General features: G+C 43.4%; 1 protein-coding gene across 7 annotated transcripts in view; it reads left to right on the forward strand.

The window, feature by feature from the left end:
- The first annotated feature begins 2269 nt into the window (after positions 1–2269).
- LOC106578655 (transcriptional activator GLI3) overlaps positions 2270–22406 on the forward strand; it is a 196708-nt gene continuing 176571 nt past the window's right edge. For 6 of the 7 annotated variants that reach the window (XM_045702216.1, XM_045702220.1, XM_045702219.1 and 3 more), the window contains exon 1: positions 2270–2666. The gene's annotated coding sequence lies outside the window, so the exon portion shown is untranslated. Of the gene's footprint in view, positions 2667–3888; positions 4081–22406 lie in introns of all 7 variants that reach the window. The other variant, XM_045702217.1, reaches the window with a different exon arrangement.

Here is a 22406-nt window from a genome sequence, read left to right on the forward strand (position 1 = left end):
TTTAGAGAGCTGAGCCACAGTGACCACACTCCAGGTTTAGAGAGCTGAGCCACAGCGACCCACACTCCAGGTTTAGAGAGCTGAGCCACAGCGACCCACACTCCAGGTTTAGAGGCTGAAATGAACACTCCAGGTTTAGAGAGCTGAGCCACAGCGACCCACACTCCAGGTTTAGAGAGCTGAGCCACAGCGACCCACACTTCAGGTTTAGAGAGCTGAGCCACAGTCACCCACACTCCAGGTTTAGAGAGCTGAGCCACAGCGACCCACATTCCAGGTTTGGGAGAGAGCTGAGCCACAGCGACCCACACTCCAGGTTTAGAGAGCTGAGACACAGTGACCCACACTCCAGGTTTAGAGAGCTGAGCCACAGTGACCCACACTCCAGGTTTAGAGAGCTGAGCCACAGCGACCCACATTCCAGGTTTGGGAGAGAGCTGAGCCACAGCGACCCACACTCCAGGTTTAGAGAGCTGAGCCACAGTGACCCACACTCCAGGTTTAGAGAGCTGAGCCACAGTGACCACACTCCAGGTTTAGAGAGCTGAGCCACAGCGACCCACATTCCAGGTTTGGGAGAGAGCTGAGCCACAGCGACCCACACTCCAGGTTTAGAGAGCTGAGCCACAGTGACCCACACTCCAGGTTTAGAGAGCTGAGCCACAGCGACCCACACTCCAGGTTTAGAGAGCTGAGTCACAGTGACCCACACTCCAGGTTTAGAGAGCTGAGCCACAGTGATCACACTCCAGGTTTAGAGAGCTGAGCCACAGTGACCCACACTCCAGGTTTAGAGAGCTGAGCCACAGTGACCACACTCCAGGTTTAGAGAGCTGAGCCACAGTGACCCACACTCCAGGTTTAGAGAGCTGAGCCACAGCGACCCACATTCCAGGTTTGGGAGAGAGCTGAGCCACAGTGACCCACACTCCAGGTTTGGGAGAGAGAAGAAGAAAGAAGGACACTTATGTACTTATTGGAATAGCATTCAACCCACAACTAAATGCAAACAGATAATTTATGCTCAGTGGTGTGAAGTACTTAAGTAGCAATATTTTAAAGTACTACTTAAGTAGTTTTTTGGGGTATTTGTACTTTACTTTATTATTTATATTTTGACAACTTTTACTTCACTACATTTCTAAAGAAAATTATTTACTTTTTATTCCATACATTTTCCGTGACACCCAAAAGTACTTGTTACATTTTGAATGCTTAGCAGGACAGAAAATGGTCAAATTCACACACTTATCAAGAGAACATCCCTGGTCATCCCTACTGCCTCTGATCTGATGGACTTACTAAACACAAATGCTTTGCTTTTAAATGATGTCTGAGTGTGACCCTGGCTATCCGTAAATAAATAAAAAGAAGAAAATTGTACCATCTGGTTTACTTAATATAAGGAATTTTAAATTATTTCTACTTTTACTACTTAAGTATATTTTAGCAACTACATTTATTTACGTCATTTAGCAGACGCTCCTATCCAGAGCGACTTACAGTAGTGAATGCATACATTTTTTTCTCCGTACTGGTCCCCCGCGGGAATTGAACCCACAACCCTGGCGTTGCAAACACCATGCTCTACCAACTGAGCCACACGGGACCACAACTACATTTACGTTTGATACTTAAGTGTATGTACAAACAAATACTTTTAGACTTCTACTCAATTAGTATTTTACTGGGTGACTTTCACTATTACTTCGGTCATTTTCTATGAAGGTATCTTTACTTTTACTCAAGTATGAGAACTTTTCCCACCACTGCTCATGCTTAAATAACATTAATTATTCATAACAGATACTTTATGATTGAACAATATTCATAGGATGTTTGTATGATTAATGAAATGAACTCATGCTAAATAAAACCATACTTACATTATCCTGCTTATTTATAATGCTGCATTATTGTTTGGGTGAAGAATAAGTAAGCCTAAACGCAGTGGAATACAGTTTTGTTATAGCCACTGGATTCTGGGCCACTGGTGTTGATGAAACTATTATGAATAACAAGACAATACTGGCACTAAAGATCACAAACTTCATCCTAAAGTAGAGGCAGCTAAGTGAACTATTGAAGTATTTGCCAATCCTTTGCAATTTTGTGGGACTGGTACTGTACAACAGTTCATTCGTTCCAACCGTGTCTGCACCGTCTCAGTAAATTGCGGCCCGGAGCAGAGAGGCGAAAGGCAGGGAGGGGGAGGGGAGGGGGGGGGGGAGAGAATAGAAAGGGAGGGAGGTAGAGAGCGAGGGAGCCCGATCTGAAGGGAGAATACAAGGGAGGAGTCAGGCAAGGGAAAGAGGAGCTGGATTTCCACATTTCGCCCTATTCTCTTCGAAAAGCATACTTAACGTAATACCAACAGTCCACGAGTTTTTGAAAACACATGTTTTCTTATTCATACAGGTCTGATATCGGCAGGTATGTAGGGAGGTTCACGGTATTAGCTCAGTTTTCGCTCTATTCAGCAAACTGAAAAGAAGAAAGACGCGGAGAAGGAAAAGTCTGGCTGAACAGAGTTGGAGTTGCAACGTAAAGTCACATAGTCAACTCCAGAGCGCGAGAAGCACATCTGCAACAAGCGAGTAAAGACTTCACTTACGAGAAGACAAAAAAGTTCAAGAATTATAGGAGGGGAAACATCATTCGAACACGTAAGTGCAGAAAAACACGACGAGTCATAATGAACTGTTTCCTTTGAACATTTTGTGATTTGCTGGCTTTGAACATGTTAAAGAGAAAACAAGTTTATTTCAAAAACTGTCGAGCGGTATCACGTTTAAAATAAATCATAGAAGTCCACTTATTCGAAGGAGGGGGGGGGGGGGGGTGATGCTATATAAGCAGAAAATAGTATGACAACCCAACCTATTCACTAATATACTCACTTGCGCAACATAGACTACTTTAGACACAGCGTGACATGTATACTAACACTACATATTTTGCTGGATGTCGTCTACTTTCTTTAAAGTTACAAGTTGACCCATTGCACATTTTCGAAACTTTCCTTATGCATTTTCTTACAAGGTGATAGAAACTTGGTTCTTATTCCCGTAAATCTGATTTAAAGGTGTGTTAAGGTTATTTAATGGAAGGTTTATACATTTTAAGTTTGTGTATTGGATACACTTGAATGCAAAAGTAATTGCATTGCTGAGAATTGTGATATGGGCTGAAACTTCTTTTGGAACTTCCAATACTAACACAAACAACGTCCACTACTGGACTTTTGCCCAAAGACACGCATGGGAGGCATGCATATTTACATGTGATCACATTTCAGCAGGATTTGACCATGTTATCGATTCGGTCTCTTATCCATTAGGCCTAATATGAGTTATGCCTGGATTGATGTACTATACTTTATAGACTATTGTTCAGAATCACATAGCCTATTCACAAAAAATCTAATGCAACCACTGAAGTCCCTATTTCTACAATCAAAATATAAAAAGTAAGCCCACGTTTATTTTACATTGCCATAGGCACAGTTGAACTATTATACAGTTATGCAGACCAATATAATGAGCATTGTAGGCCCATCGTGTTTGACAATAGAAAATCAACTAGGTTTTATCAAATGAAGTAGAACAGCTCTAAATAGAAAATGTCATTTCTCTGTTTAAATAGCCTACAATAGAGGCTACATTTGGAAAGCCCTTATATTCGCACGTCCACATTTGGAGTACTTTCCCTTACTATTTTATTGACCTGATTATAATTAGACCTACTTATTAAGCTTATCGTTTTTTTGTCTTTTATCCATTTCGTTTTTTTTTTCGTATGTAATTTTCGGTCAGTTAGGCTATGTATCATGGCAGCGTTTCTTCACATGTGGAGATATTTGTTTAAAACTTTTCCTTCTGCTCCCAGCCAGCTGTTCCACATTTTATCTGCTTGTCAGATTCGGTGTGAGTGACTGGTGGACCGTTTGTGTCTCGGGTTTCACGCCGCCATACAAACGACAAGGGTTCGAGGCGTTTAGCCGTGCGGTGACGGCTCAGACAAACCTTCTTTGACACTTGGCAAATTATTAACGGAGATCTACAGTAACTGGCAGCAAAGGTTTGAATGCAAAACAACAAAATGTTAATAGTTTGTGCAGAATAAAGTTTTTTTTTTTTTTTACCTCGGGTTGAGAACATGATCATCTGGACTGGCCAGTTTTAGGCCCCTATGAGATCTCTTGTGCTGCTTTTAAAAAGGAAAGAAAAATGACAAGAACATAGGCCTATAACCCACTAAATTTAGTGATCGTTTTTACGCATAATTTTGTTTGCATGAGCCCAAATCTTTATGCACTATTTTGAAACCATATGCTCAGTCTTTAATCATTTAATTGATAATTTAACCCCCCACCCAACTATGTTTTATGAAATAATATTTGGTTAGAGTATGAACATCAAGGAAGCCATAAACCTATATTTTAGCTTAATTCTCAATATCTCAATAGATTATTGTTCCTAATCAAAACTAGTGTTTGCTACAGTAATATGGTTCATTGTTATCCTTATCTATCCATTAAACGAAATCTAAATGTAATTTTATCATTAATGCATTTTTGCCTTTCAGATATGTATTTTAATCAAGAGAGTTTTTGGCTTGCAAAAATCCAAATGTTATACCTCAATTTGATAAGGCCTACCTGCATTTTAAAACTATCATCTGTTATTCTATTTATGCAATGGACTTAATGAACATACTTCAATTGATATGTTTCTGGTATTTTGCTATTAAGTTTTATTTTTGTAGTGATTGATGGTCGACAGAAAGCTCTATGATAGAGTGCATTTTTCATGATGAATGTGTGATTGCTTACCCCCAGATTTAATGATCACCAAAGCAACATTAAACTTAATTATATTAATTTGAGCTCTATTTAGCCTTAATGGATGGCTGATATTTTCCACGAGAAAACAGTGTTCAGAAATAACCCCAGATTGGCTCTAAGTACATGCCTATATGTGTATGGAGCTGGATATATTTTAGGATTTAATTATATTAAATATGAATGATATCTGATGAACACACTCAGCAATGTAAAACAGTAACGCCATACATATTTATATCTTCAAAACAGAACGGAGCTCAGCTAGGGGCTGTAGCTTCACTTGAACAGGTGCAATTTTACAAAACAAGGACTGCATGTCAAATGATTCAGTAACAGTAAGAAATACACACAATGTTTAAAATAGGCTCAATGAAGAAGCCTTTTTTTTTTTCCACCGGCCAAGATGAATCAATGCCCGTCTGATGAAGGGAACAATCTGTAACTCACAGTACCACAGATGGGGAAAGAAAGTCACGGATAACCCGTATCCCTCCCTCCCTATTCCTCCTCAGCCCTTCTGATAGCAGAGCAGCCCTTTATCTCTATATTAGCATACCTTTACATTCGATTATGCATAGCTGCAAAACACCAGGCAGTGCACTCCTGACCTTTCTAACTTGCCCAAAATGGGGCCTGTTACACAAGCAGATGTTAATGCACAAAGATGACACACTATTACCGTTAAATTAAGGGCCTCTCAAATCCACTATTCTAGGCAGGCCTCTGTCTTTAGGCTCTTTTACATCCTAGAGGAAGAATACCTGTTAAAAGGTGTGTATGCATGAGGCCCTAATGACATCTGTTGTTGTGGTAATAGGACTCAATAAAGACACACTCAGAGGGACCAAGTGTGTTGTTCTATGAGGGTAATCTAGGGGAAATTGATTTAATCTAAGGTAACATGTACCAATGCTTTTTTTTTGTGTGTTTATTCACATTTTTGGTTTGTTGTGTTGTGGATACGTCGGTGTGTGGCAGATATAGTGTGTGATTTCTGTTGTAGTACTCAAAGGTTGTTATAGTCAGTCACAGATGTTAATATGATGAAAGGTTTATCTGTGTCTTTCAATGGAGGCTCAACTCTTTAGCAGAGCGCTAAGTACTTCTATCCCACAAACCACAGTTTACATTAGCAGGTGAGGAGAGGCGCCGTTACCTCAGCTATTTAGAGCATGTTGGGCAGAAATAAATAAACACACTATCACAATGGTTACCCAATCAAAGTTTGGAATCTTTCCCCTAAGTGATTTGATTTGCCAACGCTGCCCTGTGAATATAGACGCTACATGAATAGATGGCCCCCAATAGGAATCCTTCACTTTGAGGATTCTGAACTTGGATATATTGACATCAAATGGAAAAGTTACAGTGGGGAAAAGAAAGAGAACGGAGAGAGAGAGAGAGAAGAGAGAGATTGAGAGAAAAAAGGCAGCAAGACAAGAGACAGATGTGTGTGTGTGTGTGTGTGTGTGTGACGTGTGAGTGACTCCTTCACCTCCTTGTAAAAAGTTGGCCGTGGCAGTATGCCGCTGAGTGTAGTCTACATCAAAGTGTCTGGATGCATTTGCGTGTGAGCGGCGAGAAGGAGGCAGGCAGGCGGGCGCGAGGCACGGCTCAGCATGAGGGGCTTCTCCTTGGCCCTCCTAATCCCCAGGCCCAGCCATCCCTTCAGGGCATGCCTCAGATCTGGCTCTCCTAGCTCTCTGCATGGACGTACCCAGCCTCTGCCGGCCGATTTAATATGCTATGTGTTCCTGCTCCCCTCCACCTTCACCAGCAGCGTCCTAGAGCGGGACCCCATTCACCCCCATTCCCTGATTCAAGGAGTCCCACTTAAGGCACTTTTCACTGGGCACGTCTTTGCACAGTGAGGGGGTGGGGTGGGTGATCTGATCATAATAATTTGGTGGGTGCTTATATTTGTCACATTTCACACATGTACAAGTGTGTATTAATAAGCATCTGTGAATTGGAAATGTGTATTTTGCGTATCCCATCTGCCCCTGAGACACCCTCGGAGAGTGGGGTCACGGCCAGGGTCTGACATTATCAATGGGGACCCTGGAGAAATTGCGGTTATGTGCCTTGCTCAAGGGCACATCGACAAATTGTTCACCTTGTTGGCTCGGGGATTCCAACTTGCGGCCTTTAGGTTACTGGCCCAGCACTCTAACCACTAGGCTACCTGCCGCTTACAGGGGGGTGCGAGAGAGACGCATAGTGTAATGAAATGCATAGTCAGCTCCACACCATACACAGAGGCTCACAAATGTATTCTTACTCCATATGCATGTTTTTTTTAAATGTTTTAAAAATGCAAACACTCCTCTGCATAAAATATCCCCATCATAGACATATTTTACACACACACACACACACACACACACACACACACACACACACACACACACACACACACACACACACACACACAGACACACACACACACACACACACAGAGACAGACAGAGAGAGGAGCGTGCAAGCAGAGTAGCCAGTATTCTTTCTTCAGGAAATAAGATATGAGAAAAGAAGCCAGAGCTCAAGCTGCCTTACCGGAGGCCGAGAGTCAGAGTGATGCTTTGTTTTCCAGGGCTTTGGTCTCACTCAGACTGGACCTACCAATTAGCCTGGTCAACCTCCCAGAGAGAGAATTTAGTCTGAAAAAAAAAAAATGAAGACGAATACAGGAGTGAAGGAGAGCTAGTAGTCCTGGATGACAGGACTGTGAACCCCAGAGCGTGTCAGTGATTGCCTGCGTTTTCTTTTCCCACACACTCGAGTACAAACGGAGGCAGGTCGCACCTGGGTGACGACGTCGCTTGACGTCGTTCGTCTCCTCTGTTTGCCATGAGCTGCCGTAAAAGCGTCTTTACGGCTGCGGTGTGAGTATCGCAGCAAGGGGTGAAGTAAGCTGCAGGCCCATTTGCTTGTGGCGGGGCTGTATAAAGTTGAGATGCTGAGCTGGGACAGTGGTGATGTAGTTCCCGAATTCCCAGGGTTTGGGTCTGTTTTTGTTATGTGCCATTGTGTCATGGGCTTGATGAGAGCTAGTTGTGGCATCCGTAAGGGGGCCTGCTCTCCCTCCTTGTCCAGGGAGTGTGGTGATGGCCAGGGGACAGATGAGGCGTCCAGATCACTGTGAACAATGATCTGTCACCTCCACCTCCTCATCCTGGTTTCTTTGTGTATGTGGAAAGCCACGTGTCAGGCTGCTGCACTAAGACACACACACACTTGCACAGGCTCAGACAGGCACACACACACGCGCACGCACACACACACACAGAAGTACTGCCAGAAAGGTTGATTGAAGAGTCTCTGATTATTGTGATTGAGACTGAATAGAGTAAAAAAAAATGTACACCCCAAAAGTGTATGAAAAATGATTTACAATAAGGAAAATACAATAAAATTCACTGGGGAAAATAAATAAATTACTAATATCTATTTCATAAATATCTGATTGGAATTCTTTAGTTGCATACCTCATACTGTTCTGATACACATAACAACGGTAAAGTTGTTTTAATATATATGTAGGTGCAGTGCCCCATGCTGGCCTGGTTATCTGTATTAGTGCGTAAGCCCAGTGGGTCTTAGTGAAACCTGGGGGTTGAGGAGGGGGACATTGTTTCAATGTCAAATGCAAATCCCAAGGTTAATACATGCATGAAGTTCAGGCCGACTTTCTCCCTCCCTTCTGCAAACATGTTTAAATGCGTGCCTCATCCCCTCTTCTCCCCTACTCCTTCACTTCTGTCCTCTGTTGCAGGGATTGTGAACCCCATTCCCCTCTTCTCAAAAGGGGAACACTATTATCGGAGCAAATGTCTTGCCTGACTTGAAAGAAGGCCTCTTTTGTCAGGACGTCATTTGAAGGCTAATCAGCGATAGCGACAGAGAGGGGGAAGGAGAGGGGGGGGGCTCCAGCCATTTGTAATGATGGTCTGTCATCGGGGCTGCCGTACCTGACAGAGGAAACCTCAGGGCGGTCCCCTACCCTGCAACGTAGACTATTGCCCTATGTACATGGTCATTGAACACTGGTCACTTTAATAATGTTTACATACTGTTTTACCCACTTCATATGTATATAATGTATTCTAGTCAAGGCTCATCCTATTTAAGTACTGGTGTACACATCTTTCTATTCATATATAAATATCCATACTGTCCATACTGTTTATACACATATATATATTTATATTCTGGACTCGGACATTGCTCCTTTGGATATTTCTTTCTTTTCTTTTTCTTTTATTTGTGCAAATTGTTTTGTATTGTTTACATTTGCATTTTTTTCATTTAGCAGACACTCTTATCCAGACACTTATCTTATTGTTCAGTGTTTCTGCACTGTTGTAGCTGGAAACAAAAGCCTTTCACTGCACCTGTGATAATATCTGCAAACTATGTGTATGCGACCAATAACATTTTATTTTATTTGCACTACCCTGACTCCGACAGGCTTGGCCTGCGGAATAAAAGTGGGCCTCAAAAATGTATCGAGCAACAAAAATATGAACGTGTATATGGGCCCCTAAACCGTCTTTGGCTATTTCAGGCCTGACTGGTGTTTTTATTAAGAGAGGTCGACATGCTTTGGAAATATATCTTATTCATGAAGAAAAAAAGCCAGGGCTGGACTTCCCAAAGAATTCATTATGTTCCCCTTTCCCATAAGCCTTGCTGCTCCGCAGGTCCCAGCCGGGCCTCGGAGGACGTTGAGAGTGTCGCGCGACATTGTAAAGCCTCCCTTAGCGAGCAGGGGAGTGCGAAGGGTTCCATTAGTCAAAGGTGCACGGCTGTTTTTTCCCCTCTCCCAACACTTTCCCAGCTCTGTCCCAAACTCATTGTCTGAGCTAAGGCAGGACATTAGTCACTGCGGTGCTAGTGGAGCCTGCAGGGCAGTGGGACCAACCAACGCTGCTTTGGAGCAGGGACTGCTAGTCGGACAGAGAGAGAATGAGTGAGGTAGAGTGAGTGTGTGTGTGTGTGAGAGTGCGCTTTTTTGTATGGGTGTATGTGTTTGAGAAAGAGAGTGTGGAAGAAGGAGAGAGAACGTTAGAGGTGTGGAGTCTATAGCTCTACCTCAGGGCTCAGTATGTAAGCCCCTGTTTTCCCCCCAAAGCTGCTTTCACAAAGAGATTTACAAGACAGGTCTCCGGTGTGCTGCTTTGCCCGCCTGCATCGTGTGTGTGAGAGAGAGTGTATTTCTCCAAACTGGGTTAAATGTGCACCGCTAGAAGATGTTTTTTACATTATCTTAGGTTTTCCTAAATGAGTGGTTCCTAACTGGTCTGTCCTAACCAGAACCAAGGGATGGCATGAGATGATTTATTCTACCTGATGAAGGAGGCATGCGAGGTGGTCGGTGGTATCTTTGGTGTATGTATGTTGAGGGGAGTCAGCAGTCACACATACAAGGGATCCTGTTAGCTTTTGGAATTATTTATAAAGCTTGGCTTTTGTGTGGCTTTATAGTTCACTGTCTCCTTCCGTTACTGCCTATGACTCTACCTGTGCCACCTTCAACTCCAAATAGTCCCTCTGCCACTGTACTGAGTCTCAGAGTAGGAATGCTGACCGAGGATCAGTTTACCCATTTAGCTCATAGTGAATAAGATCAGGGGTAACTGATCCTAGATCAGCACTCTTTCTACTCTTACACAGTTTATATGGGCTTATGTTTTTTATATTCAGAGTTTTTTTCATGGATTCACAAGTAGGAGAATAAACTGTTGGTCCAATAGTTCCTCTATGGGTTTTATTATTTAGTGGAATTGTAGTTGTAGTGACAAGCACAATTTTGAGACTTCAGAGAAAATCACAAAGTTATACCGACCATTACATATGGGCTTGATTACACTGTAATCCAGTAGAGTTTTGTGTGTATTTCTCCTGAGTCCGGGTGGAAGGTTTAGTGTGTTTGAGATGGTATATGTTAATGTTGCCTTTATTGATACAAGCAGGGATGTGATTATGGTTCAGCTCAGTATATATGAGCAGAGCGCTGATCTAGTTTCCTATTTCTCCCTCTGGCATAGAGATCAATGCAAACCAGCTAACACAGCCTAATACGCCATTTACACGTACATTGTGGAAAACATTTACATATATTGAAAATTAAACTGATAAAGTAGGTCCATGTCCTAGAGGTAAGAGTTATTGTGCTTGTGAGTGATTAGCTTGAGTGTGTGTGAACGTGGGAGAAACCTCTCGCGTGACTGCCAACCAGTCCTGTGTGTGATAGGTGCCAGATTGTATAGCTGCGAGCCAGACTGTCTCTGCCTGTCAGAAAAGTTATAAGTCGCTCTGGATAAGAGCGTCTGCTAAATGACGTAAATGTAAAAGAGAGAGAATGAGAAAAGAACAAGAGCAAAGAGAGGGGGATGATTACAGTACACTGTTCCTCTGATCTGATTCATCACTAACTGTCTCTCATGCAAAGGGTGAATTTATTATCCCTGCCTCAACCTCCAGCACGGTGCCAGCTACTCACCATGTTTCCCAATTAACCCCCGGCACCCATCTAACTCGCCAATTAAGGCCTCTTCCTCAGCGCTTTTATTTGTGTGTTAGCATGTTCACTGGAGCCCTGGGTTGTGTTCATTGTGCACTAAATAGAATAAAACAGGGAGGGACAACCTGTACCTGTCCAATAGACAGAAGAAACACACATTTTGTATCCCGTTGCAAAATGTTTTAAAACGTGTGTGTGTGTGTGCCCTAATGAATACGACCCTGGTGTGGAGGAATGCAGTGGAGAGGTGGAGGTGAGTGAGTGTTAACCAAGTAGTAAGAGTGTATGTTTAGGAGGTGTCCTAAGCAATGGCTTTACAGCCCCCAGAATTTATTTGAGGCGGCGACGCAAACAGCTGAAAGGCTTAAACACAGGCAGATGTTAGTTAGCTTCCTGACTGACGACTGCTCCAGGGCCAGAGAGGGCTGCCATTGTAAGTCTTCTTCCCCATGTTTATTTGTGGTCTTTTCTTTTGGAAGCCATTTTGGAGCAGTCTGTATGTCCCCTTTGAGTTTAGGGGGAAGTTTTTGTTTCACACTTGGAAATGCTGTGAGTTTTATGATGAGTCATGTGGATGTTATTGCATATGTCATAGGAGTATGGCTTTGAAGAGGATGTATATTTTTTTCACCGGACTTGCAGTAAAAGACTGTCGCATTTCAAATTCAGTATTCACTCCAAAGATATTCACTTGTGTGTGTTTTAAAACCTAAAGTACAACCTTAGTAGACCTATATGCCGAGCTCTGGGACATGTGCGTGTGACTGTGTGAGTGTAGGTGCTGCTTACTGACGCTGTGGGATGGATGCGGGCACGTTAGGGAGCGCCAATCCCTGTGTGTGTGTGTACAGTATGAGCGAGCAGGCCCTGATTGGGGGGGGGGGGGGGCTTTCATGAAAGTGAGAGTGAATTGTTGTCTCCTTACCAACCTAGCTGTGCTGTTGGGAGACATGTCAGCCGTGGGGGAGCTGGCTGATTGGAGCTGCATGGGAGTCTGACTGGGACTCCCTCTGTGTCTCTACTTTCTTTGATCTAACACTTCCTCAACCATACTACTTATATAGTACAGTAGAGTCTCACCCCCCTGGCTTCATTGAAGTGTCTTCACCTCTAGCTGAAGTCAGTGGTCGATGTCGCCGATGGTCTGGGCTGTGTATCTACAGTATCTACTGAATGGAACTTTGTTGAGCGCAAACAGAAACGTCAAACAGAATAAAGAAAGTGTTCGCTTTTAACTTGCTCAGCATTATGGGTAACGGGAACAAGCAAACAAGGGCAAGTAATTACGAATGGAATGTCATGTGGTAATGGCGTTTGTTTTATACATGTGATTGGGGGCACCCGAATGGCGCAGCAGTCTAAGGCACTGCATCTCAGTGCAAGAGGCATCACTACAGCCTTTGGTTTGAATCCAGGCTGAATCACATCCGGCTGTGATTGGGAGTCCCATAGGGCGGTGCACAATTGGCCCAGCATCATCCGGGGTAGGCCGTCATTGTAAATAAGAATTTGTTCTTAACTGACTTGCCTAGTCTGAGACGATAAGAAGACAGTGGCAGAATAAATTCAACCACACATTTGTTTCATTACAAAACCGGAGAGCAACATCTGTCCGGTGAAGTTCACAAAACATATTGCATGTAACAGTTACATGACCTGCAGCATGGTCAAGCAAGGTAATTTTTCAGACATTTTCCGATTAAGCAACTATTGATTTAGAACCACAGAGACTTGAGCCGAATGGGGAGGGGAGGGGGTACCGTCACGTATGCTCTCTTGCCAGGGCACTAGGTTGCCATGCTCCCGCGTCTCAGCCGGACTGACAGGTTTCCCGCGCCTCAGCAGAGGTGACCGGTCCGCTCCTGTTCCCCGGGATCGTCATTTTGGTCGACGTCCTGCGGCTGGAGCCACGTCGGGGAGGGGGTACTGTCTCGTGTGCTCCCTCTCCGGCCTCTAGGTCACCAGGCTGCTCGTTATGGTGCACACCTGTCACCATCGTTATGCACACCTGCACGTCACCTGGACTCATCACCTCCCTGATTACCTTCCCTATATATGTCACTCTCTTTGGTTCCTTCCCCAGGTGTTTTTGTTTCTGTTCCTGTCATGTCTGTGCGTTGTTCGTGTTTTCTTGTTTTGTATTATGTTATGTTTATTTATTAAAACACTCACTCCCTGAACTTGCTTCCCGACTCTCAGCGCACTCGTTACACACCATTTCAACTTCAAAATTTCAACATCATCTAATCACCTATTCTTAGTCTAATACAGTGACAACTAAAAGATACTAAAAACAATTTAGTCTAGTCAACGTAAGCTAAATATGATGTGGCTGTCCATGGTACTGATTTCTGTGTGTGCAAGGAGAAAAAACATGCTGAATCACCCTACTTGTAGAGAAACGCCAATGCCATCCTCTTTCATGTTGCCTAAACTGTCTGTGACTCTGTCATACAGTACACGCTTTTAGTTTTTGTTGTCCAAGGCTACCTGGCTAAAATACTTGCTCACCAGCCTAACTTCCTTTCATGGGTGCATCGCCAGGCCAGCTAGTTAACATTAGCATACCACATCTAGCTACATGTTGAACTTCCATCCTCTCCGGCCAGGGGCATGATGTATTAATTTATGGTTGGATCAGAATCACCGTTATAATCATTGGCCAGTAATGGCGTATTAAGTCCAAATACCTACCTCCATCCATGGCTAAATTAGGAAAGGGTGATTTTTAGCTAGCTAACTAGCCACCAGAGAACAACAACACAACGAGTTGCAACAATTCAAGTTTTTTTTCTGTCAATAATGACGTTTGGCTTGTGATGTGATTGGTCAGTAGCAAAATCCGAACTGGCTTCCCTTGACACTTTTGTTTGGTGTGCCAGAACCATTCATAGCTGTGTTCACTCAGTTTAGCTCAACGCTGATTGGCTATTATAATGTTTTTTTTTTTTTTTTTATCAAGGGAGGACAAATGCTCGCTGGCTTCCCTGGCATTCATACTCTTTCTGATCAGACTGTATCAGATACCCTGCACAAACTGAGACAGAAGGGAGCTGTTTTGTTCGCTCGGATGCTTTCTCCTGTGAGATACATTCAGCAGGCTCTTGCGAATTGAAGGACATTTATGAAGCATAGAGAGACAAAATAAACAGTTTAGTAATTTAAAAAAATACAATTATTCTTGGTACATTTTTTGGGGAAGCCTGGCTTCCCATGGCATCCATGAATATACGCCACTACCTCCTATATTTCTGTTGTCCATCACTGCCATGTTAAAATACTATTAGTGCTCTCATAACATGCGGATAGCATGAGCACTCACCAGGTGTTCTTGGCTGAGGCTGTTTGAAGGTATTTCTTAGGCATAGGGGCCCTGGTCAAAAGTAGAGCACTAAAAAGGGAATAGGGTGCCATTTGGGACTCAGTCTCAGGGGGTCCAACTGATAATTCTGTTTTATCAGAATCGGGTGTTGTCTGTAGTGTGGAATGTATGACTCAATAGCTCTTTGGATGTGAGCCCACCCCTCAGACAGGAAAAGAGGTATTAAAGCCATGCCTTTACTACTTTTTCACTTCCTCCATCTGTTCATCCTCTCCATCTTCCTCCATCCCTCCCTCACATTCCGTTGTGCAAGGGTCTAATTCCAGGACAACTGCATTTTGCAATGTGATGGCAGTCCTTTATTTTCCCTCCCTTTCATCCTCCCTTTATCGCCAGAGAGCCAAACACTAGTGTGACTTCATCTTGCCCAATCATCCTCCCTCTAATACACTTTAAATGGCGCGGCCGCGAGGGCCCGGACGGAGAATTAATAAGAGCCAATAAAGCGCGCTGACGGGGCATGTCGGTGAGTCTAAGTAAACATTATGACTTCTTGAGGGGGGCATCGGGGGTTGTTGCGACTTGATGAATCGTTGCGTAGCTCAGCGAGGACTAATTTCTCACTTAGCCGTCCTGATGGGGCCTACCTAATAGGGCCCTTTACTGCCTGCTTTGGCTTGCTGATTGTCTGCTTCATGGGTTGATTATTGTGCTGTATTATCACGCTGCCCCCTGGCTGTTGTTCCACCACGTGCCCAGCAATGGCCCCGCTCTGTCATTAATCACTTCATTCACTACCCTCCTCTCCTCCACTCACTCTGGTCTGTGTTGTACTGTTTATACCACTGACACAGAGGAAGGAAAGAGCGGGGGTGGAGGAGAGAAAGGCAGCGAGAGAGATGGGTGAGAGCAAGAGAGAGGGAAATGAGAAAGAAAGGACAGAGAGAGAGAGAGGGAGGGAAAGAAAAATACAAGAGATAGAGAGTGATGGAGGGAAAATAGACAGACGGAGGGAGAGTAGGAGAGCCCAGAGGGAACATGGGATTTAGAGTGTAGAAATGAGAGAGGGGCCACAGTAACTTGTGGCTCAGCCTCGTAACAGACAGACGGTCCAATGTCCCCCAGACAGTGTCTAACACCTCCATCACTCCACTGGAACTGACTTAATCTGCATCCCAAATGGTATCCTATTCCGTTTGTAGTGCACCACTTTTGACCAGGGCCCTGGTCAAAAGTAGTGTACTGCAAAGGGAATAGAGTACCATGTGGGAGGCAGCCTGTTTCAGGGAATAGGATGCCATTTGGGATACAGCCAGTGTGTCCAGCTGTATGATTTGACTGTACAGTATGTCCACTATGTAAGTACAGTGCATTATCTTGGGAAGAATGCCATTGCCTGCTCAATGCAATGATACAATATTAATGATATCAACAGAGGTTGTATGCAGACATTGCATTAAAGAATAATACAGTATAAAGATATGAATGGGAGTTGTACTGTATGTGGACATAAACTCAGCAAAAAAGTAAACGTCCTCTCACTGTCAACTGCGTTTATTTTCAGCAAATATTTAAATATTTGTATGAACATAAGATTCAACAACTGAGTTATAAACTGAACAAGTTCCACAGACATGTGACTAACAGAAATTGAATAATGTGTCCCTGAATAAAGGGGGGGGGGGGGTCAAAAGTAACAGTCAGTATCTGGTGTGGCCACCAGCTGCATTAAGTACAGCAGTGCATCATCTCTTCATGGACTGCACCAGATTTGCCAGTTCTTGCTGTGACATGTTAACCCACTCTTCCACCATTTTCTGGGGGGAATGGCTCTAGCCCTCACCCTCCGATCCAACAGGTCCCAGACGTACTCAATGGGATTGAGATCCAGGCTCTTCACTGGCCATGGCAGAACACTGACATTCCTGTCTTGCAGGAAATCACGCACAGAACGAGCAGTATGGCTGGTGGCATTGTCATGCTGGAGGGTCATGTCAGGATGAGCCTGCAGGAAGAGTACCACATGAGGGAGGAGGATGTCTTCCCTGTAACGCACAGCGTTGAGATTGCCTGCAATGACAACAAGCTCAGTCCGATGATGCTGTGACACACCGCCCCAGACCATGACGGACCCTCACCTCCAAATCGATCCCGCTCCAGAGTACAGGCCTTGGTGTAACGCTCATTCCTTCGAGGATAAACGCGAATCCGACAATCACCCCTGGTGAGACAAAGCCGCGACTTGTCAGTGAAGAGCACTTTTTGCCAGTCCTGTCTGGTCCAGCGACGGTGGGTTTGTGCCCATAGGCGACGTTGTTGCCGGTGATGTCTGGTGAGGACCTGCCTTACAACAGGCCTACAAGCCCTCAGTCCAACCTCTCTCTTCTCTCAGCCTATTGCGGACAGTCTGAGCACTGATGGAGGGATTGTGCGTTGCTGGTTGTTGTTGCCATCCTGTACCTGTCCTGCAGGTGTGATGTTCGGATGTACCGATCCTGTGCAGGTGTCGTTAAACGTGGTCTGCCACTGCGAGGACGATCAGCTGTCTATCCTGTCTCCCTGTAGCACTGTCTTAGGCGTCTCACAGTACGGACATTGCAGTCCTCATGCCTCCTTGCAGGATGCCTAAGGCACGTTCATGCAGATGAGCAGGGACCCTGGGCATCTTTCTTTTGGTGTTTTTCAGAGTCAGTAGAAAGGCCTCTTTAGTGTCCTAAGTTTTCATAACTGTGACCTTAATTGCCTACTGTCTGTAAGCTGTTAGTGTCTTAATGACCATTCCAAAGGTGCATGTTAATTGTTTATGGTTCATTGATCAAGCATGGGAAACAGTGTTTAAACCCTTTGCAATGAACATCTGAAGTTATTTGGATTTTATGAGTTGTCTTTGAAAGACAGGGTCCTGAAAAAGGGCCGTTCTTTTTTGATGAGTTTACTTTATTAGACATCTCAAGATCTTTATGAATGTGACTAGTTGTATGTAGAGACATGGAGAAAAGGCCTCATGTAAAGGAGGAGGGAATCTGGTCCCCGGGGCCATGCAAGGAGACTCTCTCTCAAAGCCTTACTTGGTCCCTCTACAGCCCCCCCTACCATCCCTCTGCTTTATCCTACTCACCTCGAAGTTTGTGTGTATGTATTAGTGTTTCTGAGTTTTTCACAAAGGAATTCCTCTGCTTCCCCTCATGCAATCCCTGGGGGTCCCCTCTCTTCTTGATGCTGAGCACACACACTTGTAGATGGAAAGGCACACACACTCTCAAATACAGTACAGAGCATCTCTCACTCTCTCTTTGACACAGGCTGAGAAACCTATAGTGAAAAACACACTCATACATATATACAAAGCAAAGCACAGGAGGGATGTGTACAGTAGGTACTGTGGTTTTAGTTTTTGTGGTGTCTTCCAAAGTGTTGTGTGAATTGTGTCTTAATAGGTTGGGGCTGCGTTTGCTAAAGAAGAGAGGCCCATTGACAATACGACCCTCACTCTTTCCTCCACTTTGAGTTCCATGCGGTCACTTAACCCAATTTAACAGAGGCTCAAAGATTCAAAGTGGTGAATTTTGAACTGAATGGCTAGGAGTTAGAAAGGGAGACTGCTTATTATACAATTATTATAAATCTTTGTGGCATTCAAATCAAGATGGGCAAACATTTTAAGGGCTCACATACTTGTTGAGGAATTACGAACAAATGATGGCTCAAGTTTTGGAAAATGTATTGTATTTCTTTGGCTGCTGCAGTGTATTGTAGCTGGATATCAGTTTGCAATTGTTGGGTTCTGCTTGGAAATGAAATAGCTGAACGAGCATCTTTTCCCTCTTTCATGCCGTTTTCAAGGAGTGCAGAAAGTGTATAGAACAAACAAAGACTCTGTGGCATCGTGGGGGGAAATGAATCGAGTCAAGAGTAGAAGCGCGAGAGAGAGCAACCAAGTACCACATAACCACTCCACCATGGGAAAAGGACTGACTGCTTTTTCTATTGTTTAGGTCTTGGGGACTTTTTGGTTCTCAGTTGCTCTAGCATAGTACACAAGTTCTACTAAAACAGAGGGAAATAAATAAATAAGCTAAAAAGCAGAGGGCTGGGTGAGTGGGGAACGCTGGAGGAACGCCGGAGGTTTCCATTGTGGCCCGCCTCTTTATTTGCCCCTTATCTATTGGGTAGCAAGCGCAAAAGAGGCGTTGTGTAAGCATTAAGATTACATAGTGTGGTTTTGTTACCCAGGAATGTAAGATCTACTCCACTCGTTGCTGTGTGAAACGACACGTAGTCCCTCGCCAGTCCTCCAAAGCATCTTAAGTGGAGAGGTCTGGGAGATGGAGGCGCGCGACGAGGATAATCGCATTAGCTCCGCCGAAAGCCACCAATGGGCCGCGTTGTTGCACTGTTTGTCCTTGAAAACAAAATGTAAACCAAGCCTCTGACTCGTTCACTTTGCAGTCGCACCTCCCCACTCCCAACTAAATGCACAATGTTGATACTTAGGACAGAAAGCCCCAGTTTTGTTGAAATGATTCCTCTTGAATGTATCTGTGTGAGATAGCCTTCAAAGAAGTCTGTCAACATCTACCTGTTAGACATAAAACTTAGCTATTTCTCTACACTGAAGGCCTTTTTCATTAGACGCTTATCTAGAACTCATTGCCCCACAATGACATAGTTTGAATAGGCTGACCATGTCACTGAACACCAAAGGGTGAGGAGGTCTAGAACTGAACCAGTTGAATGGTTTGTTTGTACGCGCGTGTGTGTGTGTGTGATGAGGCGTGACTAATTGCTACTAAATGTCACTTACTTCAGGGGACGATCCCCCATCAGCTGTAGACCAGACTTAGTGCCATCTGGGCACAATGTTAAGTCTCAACCTTCTTGAATGGAACCCACTACCCAAATCCTCCATCCAGCAGAGAATCCCACTCCCCTTCCCCTCCCATAGGGCCAAGGGCAACCCCATATTCCCACCAGTGCAGTGTAGCACACAGTATGGCAACCTAAGTTTGTGCTATTCAGTCATTGACCATTGAGCTTGTGATTGTGAACGTCTCTTTAGTCTCTTCAATAAAGGGCTTGAACCAGGGAACAACCTTCGACCATTTGGTCACACTTGAGGTTCGCTTAACCTTCCACCTTGCAGCAGTTTCTCTTGGTCTGCATCCCAAATTGCACCATATGGATCCTGGTCAAAAGTAGTGCACTAAATAGGGAGTCGGGTGCCATTTGGGATGCATACTTGGTTTATATGTGCTCCTTTTATAGGGCACTTTCCTTTAACCACCAACCTCCATCTCAAAAGCAAACACAAATCAAATTGTATTTGTCACATGTTTTGTCAACAACAGGTGTAGAGTAACAATGAAATGCTTACTTATGGGCCCTTTCCAACAATGCAGAGACACATTTCAAAATAATAGAAAAATAATAACCAAACAATAAATACGAAATGAGTAATGATAACTTGCCTTCATAAAGTATTCATACCCTTGACTTATTTCACATTCACCCAGCTACACACAATACCCCATAATGACAAAATGAAAAGATGTTTTTAGAAATCAGGAACATTCAATTTTCAATGTCGTCTTGGTAAGCAACTCCAGTGTGTATTTGTCCTTGCGTTTAAGGTTATTGTCCTACTGAAAGGTGAATTTGTCATCTCAGTGTCTGGTGGAAAGCAGACTGAACCAGGTTTTCCTCTAGGATTTTGCCTGTGCTTCGCTCTATTCCGTTTCTTTTTATCCTTGGCGATGACAAGTGTAACCGGTGTGAAATGTCTAGCTAGTTAGTGTTGCGCGCTAGTGGCATTTAAATCGGTGATTTCACTCGTTCTGAATCCTGAAGAGATGTTTCCTTGCTTTCCAAGGGCTGCGGCTTTTGTGGAGCGATGGGTAACAATGCTTCAAGGGTGACTGTTGTCGACGTGTGCAGAGGGTTCCTGGTTCAAGCCCAGGTTGGTGCAAGGAGAGCGTCGGAAGCAGTACTCTTACACAAGCATACCCATAACATGATGCAGCCCCCACCATGCTTTAAAATATCAAGAGTGGTACTCAGTGATGTGTTGTGTTGGATTAGCCCCAAACATAACACTTTGTATTCAGGACATGAAGTACATTTTTTTGCCACATTGTTTGCAGTTTTACTTTAGTGCCATATTGCAAACAGAATACATGTTTTGGAATATTTTATTCTGTATAGGCTTCTTTCTTTTCACTCTGTCATTTAGGTTAGTTTTGTGGAGTAACTACAATGTTGTTGATCCATTCTCAGTTTTCTCCTATCACAGCCATTAAACAAACTCTTAACTGTTTTAAAGTCACTATTGGCCTCATGGTGAAATCCCTGAGCGGTTTCCATCCTCTCCGGCAACCATCCAAAGTGTAGTTAATAACTTCACCATGCTCAAAGGGACATTCAATGTCTGCTTTTTTGTTGTTGTTGACCCATCTACCAATAGGTTCCCTTCTTTGTGAGGCATTGGAAAACCTCCCTGTTTTTGTGGTTGAATCTGTGTTTTAAATTCACTGCTCAACTGAGGGACCTTACAGATAATTGTATGTGTGGGGTACAGAGATGAGGTAGTCATTAAAAAATCATGTTAAACACTATTATTGCGCACAGAGGGAGTCCATGCAACTTATGTGACTTGTTAAGCAAATTTTTACTCCAGAACTGATTTTAAGCGTGCCATAACAAAGGACTTGAATACTTATTGACTCTAGACATGTCAGCTTTTTATTTTTAATGAATTTGTAAAAGATTGTAAAAACATTATTCCACTTTGACATTATTGGGAATTGTGTGTAGGCCAGTGACACACAATCTAAATGTAATCAATTTTAAATTCAGGCTGTTGTTTATATAAGTTTCCATACTGTGTTTAGTGTGTAACGACAACAATAGATTGACTATTTCGATACCTTCGATAATGGTCTCTTTAAGCAGTTGCAGAAAGAAAATTATTTTTCAAAGGCAATGTTTTTTTAGCTTGTTGTTTAACCCGGTGTAAAGAAAAAAACACTGCTTTAAAAAAATAAAATCCATGTCCCTATTCCCACTATGAGAGATGGAGAGTCTGAGTGGCAAAGTGGCGAAAGAGATTTCTACTTTTCAATTCACATTACATCCTTGCTTTACCGTTTATGGTGGCTGGCAATGCAACATTCTTGGTCCGCAGCTCAAATTGACCGTAAATATCACAGTAGCCGCTAGTACTTAGTCTCTTCCACATCACAGAACTCTCTGAAACAAATCATTTGATTGGGCAAACTTATCAAGCACCAACTATTTAACAATCCTAGCAACTTTTCTTCTTAAACCAACTACAATATTGAATAATGCAACCAAACCATATTACACTCTTGAATAATTAAACAATCCACAAGCATGTGCAGACAATTAAAAGGCTTATTTTCTCATCCGTACACATTCAATTTGCTGAGAATACACAGCTAACTCCTAGCTAACTAAAATTAACAACATGCTTCATGAGCAAGTAACGTTAGCATATCAATAAAGAATGTTTACCCCTCCCATAAGATTATAAAAGTACAGTAACGTTATCGTACAGTGTCATTCATATTATAATTTAGGCTACTCAGCTAGGTAAAGTTAGCTAGCAAGTCCCCCATACCCTGTGGGAATTTCGCCTCTGTGTTAGGCTAACACTAGCTACCATATTAAAGCTACTATAGAACACTATGGTAAAA

This window comes from Salmo salar, chromosome ssa19 (assembly GCF_905237065.1).
Source record: "Salmo salar chromosome ssa19, Ssal_v3.1, whole genome shotgun sequence".
NCBI classification, from domain to species: Eukaryota; Metazoa; Chordata; class Actinopteri; order Salmoniformes; family Salmonidae; genus Salmo; species Salmo salar.